We start from the raw sequence: 6,508 nt of genomic DNA on the forward strand, positions 1-6,508 counted from the left end.
TGGCTGATGATAAAGGGCCTTATTATGCTTGTGTTGCCATTTTTAACAAATTACCAAACAGTTTAAAACATCTTATCAATTTATTTAAAATAGAACTAAAAAACGTTTTTTACAGGAAGAATATTAGTCTGTTGAATTTTAAATATTAATTAAAACATATTCTGTATTCACCTCAACAGATATGAAAATATATGCTCAAATAATTTAATTAACCCTAAATAATTAATTATAAATTACTTTATTATCTTTATATATTTATGTTAATAAGATTTCATTTGTTTATATTTTAAATATCTAATATAGAATTTAATCATATCTACTTTTTATTTTATAATTAATTGTGTATTTTGCTATCCTGCTTTGATCAAGATTTTGCATTAGTTGATCTATCTAAACATATGTTATAGCAGTTAGTTCTCTTTTTTATCCATCGAGTGGCAAATCTACCTAATTAATCCTGATATGATTTAATGTATTATATACCAATTGGAATAAAGATTTATTTATATTTAATATTATTTTTTCAATTAATTTGAACTAGTAATATCGACAATTTGAATTCAACAATATTGATGAATAAAAACATAGAAAGTTTTAGATTTTTAAAGAAAATTAAATAAAGTAAGATCATGCTTATTATTGGTAAAATAATCACATAAGCTTTAAATTGTTAAATGATTGTTGGCACCTTAAGGTATTTTCTCTTATCTTAGGGTAATGTTTATATTTTCCTTTTTATTATAAAATTAAAATAAATAAATAAAATATTGTCTAGGATGCAAAATTTAATATAACTAATTAATTTTTAAACTATTTTTGTTTATCACTTTTTGTCTGTATTTTTTAGCCTATAATTTTTATGATTATTTTTATTCCACTATACTAGAAGAAAGTAATACAATATCAGTACTTAAAAAATAATGTGATTGTATATCATTTATATTATCATCTATTGGACATCTGTTGTATTTGTTTGTAGTATTTGTATTTATTATATCCTCAAATCAATTTACACACTTTTGTTTGAAAAAACTGAATTTATATTTATATAATTTTTTAAAAGATTTATTTAAGTCTGTGTCAGTAGAATTGTGCCCAAAGTAATTTGAAAATTACTTAAAATTACTAGCTTATGCATATAAGATCAGTTGCATTTTTTAAAAATAAATATGAATAATAACATAACTTATCTTATACAAATTTACTTAAAACTATGGATAAAGTATTTACTATCTCATTGAGCCTGAGACTATTTTGAACCTCAAAACCCAGGAAAGGAAATTTTTCAAATTTTCTATTATGGTGTTATGAGGGTCACAAAATACCCTCAAGTTTTGTTGATGCTAGGTTAGTTTAGGCATGTTCAGAAGTTAACAGAAACTGGCTGTACACTATTTTGTATTATAACATATTTAATAGCAGTAAATACAAGAAAGTAATGAACAATAAAGTATTTTCCAAAGGTAATACTTATGTTAAAACTTGAAAATATACTTAATTAAGTGGAAAGAAATTATGAAACTTCTATCATAAATAATTTTTTTTTAAAAATCTTATATTACATCAAACATTTTTCATCTGTAGAAACTAGCTAACAAACAGAACAGAAAGTTTATTAAATGACATAATTCAGTCTCTGCACTGTTTACTTTCACAGATATTCTATAAAATATTTGAAATGCATGAATATGCCACATTTCTGACAGGAAGCTAAAGTTTGCAGTTTGTTTCTGATCGCTTGTCAGCTGCCTTCATGTGCATATCTTCAACAACTGATATCTTTGCTCCTGTTTATTTTATGCAATATGATGTGTTAGACATTCATCAAGATTTACAGATTTATCAGGATGGATATTAAATAATGCTTCTATTAATTTTTCTCTGAATTCTGTAATGGTAATTTTTCTTTGCATTACATCTTTAAACAGCACATATGCATTTACTACAGAAGGAAGGTTGGCTACCTTTCTGTACCGTTTGACTGGGCAATGCAGGGAATAAGAATATGCTGCCATTTGATTTGCCTAGTCTATAAATGATTTCCTTTTGTAGTATTCTATAACAATTTCAGATTTTCTCAAAGTACCAACTTCATGCTTAATGTCATCAAACATTTCTTCTCCAAGCTTTGTTGACATCACTAGGAGGTTCATAATACCACTTTTTTGGGAGCCTTCCATTTCCAGACAACCACATTTGCACAATTTTGTTATGCAAATACTTCTCCTTTTATCAGTAATACATGCACTAAATTTTTACAGTTGTCCACCCTATCACTTCTCAGAGTTCCCACAGTATATGTACATCCTTTGATTAATTTTTCTGTGAAACCTATGCTTATACAGCTGTCAATCACTAACTGCAACCAAAATTTAAGTGTGCCATCATGAGTCTCATAACAGTTTTAGCTGCAGCATGTTTTTTTCAAACTGTCTCCTTACCACCATATATATATATATATATTTCACCGCTCAATATGTAGAATCTTTCGTAAATAATTTAAGTACTTTTAATCCCATATTTGTGCTTTTTGACTTGTTGAAATGATGAAAAATTAGATGGTCTCTAAATGGTCATCAATACATTTTATTTCTTCAGAAACACACCACCTTTTTAAGTTTGAAACGATAAATTAATTAAATCTTGTACTTTGTACAGTCTGTTTCCAACTTGTTTGTTGTCATTGTTTCTACAATGAAACATACAAAGCAGAAGCTCAAAACATGTGGAACTCATAATTTGTGGAAGATAATTCATGTGAATCTTTTTTACTCTAATAATTTCTTAACTTTGTTTCTTTGTAAAGGCCAATGAATGTTTTTAATCAAAGGAATTTTCTCATTTCTTCTGGTGTGGTATTGGCCCATTTTTTAACAGGAGCAAACTTTTTATATTTGGAACAGTCTTTTTAGAACTAGCATATCAGTTTGTCTAACTGACAAAAAAATAAATTTCTTTATCATCAACCATTAAAGAATAAAAATCATAAAGACAACTGCCATTAAGCGTATCAAATAAATCAGGATTATACCAGTAAAATTGCTGTTTGGATTAAATAAAAATTTAATAAGATTGTTTCTATTTACAGGACTTCACTGTTCATTAGCTGAGAATTGCAGTTTAGCCACACTATTATTTGTTGCATCACTATGAATTTCATTAACATATAAAATATCCACTTCTTCTCGTATATACATGTTTGAACAACTAGGTAACTCTAATACTAGATTGTGGATACCGGTGTTGTTTGGTGGTTGGATTTCAATTAACCACACATCTCAGGAATGGTCGACCTAAGGCTATACTTCATTTACATTCATACATATCTTCCTCACTCATCCTCTGAAGTATTACCTTACAGTGGCTTCAGAGGATAAACAGATAAAAAAGTGGTAACTAATACAACAATTTGGAAAAGGCATTGAAAAGTTATTATTTAATTGATCAAAACTTGAAGAGGAACAACTCTGACTGGGTAACTCTGGTGTAGGGTGTCTGAATTATCAGTACAAAAAATTGGTAAATGTGGTGAATATTCAGAATCATTTATATTTGTAGTTAGGTTATTACTTGAATTAATGAACAAAATCTAAATAAAAGCAAATAATACTTCCATGCATCATAACATAACATAACATAGATGATTTTGAAAGTATGACCAACTAATGGATGCTATTAGAAAATTTATTAAAAATAAAAATATCTCCGTCTCAAGTTATAAAATTCATCAAGAATAATTAGTACAAAATCTTCATAAAGAAGGTGAAATAAATGTAAAATTTGTCAGTACGTAGAAAAAATATATGGCCAAAGTTTTCCAGCTAAAGCAGCCTAACGGTCTCTTGTGCTATCTACTTTCAATTCATCATAAGAAAGCATTGAAATTGAGAGATCTAAATGGCATCATAACAGCCATATGTCTGAGGATCCTGAATGAGTCTCTCAATTTATTGAACTATTTTAGGTGAGGGCACAAATTCCCTTAAAACTGCTAACCTGTTATACTAGTGATAAGGTTAGGTTATAAAAATGTTAGTCAAGTGTGATATCAACAACAGAAAACTAAAAGTTAAACTTTTTTTATGATCTGTATTTAATAATTGTTTTAAAATACAGAAAAGAACTTAAATTCTCTTGGGCAACTAAAAATTTCATGTTTTTGCAATAAAAATAATAATATAAAGATCATAATTAGTTAAAAAAATTTTATCTGTGATGTTAAAATAGAGAATATTTTTGAAATGTAATTGCATTTTATAAAAATAATGTAATAATATTAGTAATTTTTAGGATAAAGTGTACCAAGTATTTCATATTATTAAAATTAAAGTTTTTAATAGATAATTCTTAGACATTAGTCTTACTTAGTCACTCATGTACAACTGAAAACATTTTGATTTGAGAACAAAACTTTTACTTCTGAAATGTTACTTCTGAAGATTAAACATTAGATTACTTAAAAAAAAAATAATCTTTTTGTGTGATGTAAAGATGAATGTAGCAATTCGTATATATTATTTAGCATATCAATTAATATTACTGAAATAATTTTTATTGGATTTTTCATTTTTATGAATTCAGATACGTATATTATTTTGTTTTTTTATTAAAAAGAAAAATTAGGTTTGTTAAATAGGTCATACATGATAAATGAATTCCAATTGATTAAAAATTGAATTATTACTTAACTGAAATCTTTTTCTCAATTAATAATTGTATTAAAAATGGAAATACAGGCTGAGACCTGTACTGAAGTCAATGTCATGATAACTGCTTGAATATTATTTATTATTAGTATAAACTAATGATTTTAATAAAGTTAATGGATATTTTTAAGCTAGCAAAACATTGTAAGATATTCATTTTAAAGAAAGGGTCAAGCTGTATTACTAACAGTATGCAAAAAATTCTCTACACTTTGAACAGGAGTTTTTGAATGAAAATTTGTTTACTAGAAATTGTATTATACTTTATGAAAGATTCACCCAAACAGTAATCTGATAAGCTTAACCGATTATATTTATGAATAACTCGGTTTACAATAATTTCATCCTGTTTTAATAACTTATGTATGCAGTAAACTATAGATCAATTTAGTTCGTAAACTGCTATTTATTATCTTAGTAAACTGTCAGCAGTTAAAGAAACTGTACAGTCCACAATATTGTTTGGTTACTTCCAGCCGCATTGCAGTTCTCTATAGAAGAGTTTCTGTAGTCACTTGGCAAGAGAATACTGTCAGGCGATACAACGAACGCAATTGAAACGCTTCCAGCAATCGATAAATTACTAAAAACTATGTGCAGATATTGTTCACTGTTTAAGATAATGCTGATGTTGACCTAATTTTTTTTATTACATGATAATAATAATAATAGTATAAAAAAAGTTATACGCTCACTTATTTACAAGATATAAATAACTTATTTTAATACTAGTAAAAAATACGTCCTCGAGAAAGGCCAGGGTGGGTCCCTTAGGTTAAAAATTGCGTTGCTTTAAAATAAGTAACAGTAATAATAAAAAATGTACCACGACTCATAAATTATTACCAAAAAAAATGGTACTGCAGTAACGATATAAATTTAACCATTGTTCCGTTGTAGTAATGGAATGTTATCGCCCCTTTTGTAGATCTGTTACATCATTATACGTTACTGTCTCCGGTTGAAATAAATAATAAATAAATTTAAATAAGTGATAGATTAAGCGTTTTAGATTGTCATTGCACAAAAGGCTACTGATTTACTTATTATTTAAGTACCGAACTAATAATAACTAATAATTTATGAACTGGTCTACTTATGTAGATACACCAATTATTTAAACACATTAATTTAATTTAATTAAAATTATTTTATCATACGGATGTAGCAGTAATTTGTAAGGTGTTGACCAGCTGAGTACGATTACAGTTGATAAACATTATTTTACTTCGGCAGTTACATTCAATAGTAAGTTTACGAAACAGTTGAAACATTTAATTTTCACTGTGAAAAATTTCACCGAGGAAAAATTTATGATTATTTTGGTTTAATAACATAATATATTTTAGAAGAAGGTAATGTGGCACAGAAATATATTAATTTATTCAGATGTATACGTCATATTGTATCGTATGATTAACAAGTAATATAGTTAGAACTACATAACATAAGTAACAGCTGAGGTGTCCGAGTGGTTAAGGAGTTGGACTTGAAATCCAATGGGTTCTACCCGCGCAGGTTCGAATCCTGTCCTCAGCGGCATATTTTTTTTTACGCATAATTAATTTCACATCTGTTAATTAGACTTACGTAACAATTTTAATCATTAAAAAAAAAAAACAGTTTAGTATTACTATTTAAAATCAAATTTACTGTGGAAGTGTATAGAGTGCAGTATAAACAGAACGGCAAATATGAGTAGTGATGTAGCTAAGTTTGCTCATTAAGACTGATCGATTTAACGTATGTAATTAAAACAAACTTCAGTAACCTCCTCGAAAAAACTATTAAAGAGTGCAGAT

At 27.1% G+C, this 6,508-nt stretch overlaps 1 non-coding gene across 1 annotated transcript; it reads left to right on the forward strand.

Moving 5' to 3' along the window:
• Positions 1 to 6,163: 6,163 nt before the first annotated feature.
• TRNAS-UGA (transfer RNA serine (anticodon UGA)) lies at positions 6,164 to 6,245 on the forward strand. The gene has a single exon. It is a non-coding gene; the product is annotated as a tRNA-Ser (tRNA).
• Positions 6,246 to 6,508: the final 263 nt, after the last annotated feature.

Source organism: Lycorma delicatula, chromosome 5, assembly GCF_047948215.1.
Source record: "Lycorma delicatula isolate Av1 chromosome 5, ASM4794821v1, whole genome shotgun sequence".
NCBI classification, from domain to species: domain Eukaryota; kingdom Metazoa; phylum Arthropoda; class Insecta; order Hemiptera; family Fulgoridae; genus Lycorma; species Lycorma delicatula.